Source organism: Ursus maritimus, unplaced genomic scaffold, assembly GCF_017311325.1.
Source record: "Ursus maritimus isolate PB19 unplaced genomic scaffold, ASM1731132v1 scaffold_13, whole genome shotgun sequence".
Classification (NCBI taxonomy): domain Eukaryota; kingdom Metazoa; phylum Chordata; class Mammalia; order Carnivora; family Ursidae; genus Ursus; species Ursus maritimus.
Genome location: NW_024423675.1, coordinates 70,735,093 through 70,735,958, shown reverse-complemented (window position 1 = coordinate 70,735,958; position 866 = coordinate 70,735,093).

The window sequence follows — 866 nt, the reverse complement described above, 5'->3', positions numbered from 1 at the left end:
CATGGGGTGGAGGGTGAGCATAGAGCAGCTGGGGGAGGGGGGCCCTTGGGGGCTCTTGTAGGAGAAGGAAGTCGGGCAAGGGAGCCCCAGGCAGTGGTGACCTCACTTCCCTGACAACGGACCCCAACAGAATTTGGAACTCGGGTAACCAGGCACCCACATTCCAGAGCCAGCCCCCTGCCCAGCTCATTTCGTTGGAGATCCTCGAACGAAGAACATGTTTGCGTGTTGCATCCCCAAGTCCGGAGGCTGCAGGCTGAGGAAAGCGCGCCCTGCAAACACTTGGATGGGTCAGTGCTGGCCCCACAGGGAGGAGCCCCCAGAGGCTGGTGTGGGTCCAGGAGCAAGGACCGGGCTCAGAGCACCCAGTGGGTGGACTGCAGTCGGGGACACGTCCTGGTCAGGGTTCCTTCCTGGCTGCAGCTTCTCTGGGAGCCCCTGGGCTGGATTCTGTTTCTGCAAAGGCCACGAGAGGCAGGCACATGGGTGAGCTTTTCTCCTCTCACAGCTGCTCCACCATCTGAGGAACTAGAGCCGGCTCCAAGTTCATGGCGCTCTAGAGGAGGGTGGTGCCTGCAGCACCTCAGAGGAGACTCAGAGCCAGTGTGACCACCGGCACCTGCCCACGGAGAGCCTGAAGCTGTGCAGGAAGAGCCTGCTGGAGAACCTGCCCACGGAGAGCCTGCCCCTGAGCCCGGCACTGCTCCTGCCCCCACACCTGCCCCTCTGTGTATTCCTGCTCTTGCCCCTGCCCCAAATCCTGCCCCTGCTCCTGCCCCTGCCCCTGTCTGTGCTCCTGATCCTGCAAAGGATGAAACTCCTGCCCCTACCCCTTGCTCTGCCTGTGCTCCTGTTGCTGCCCCAGA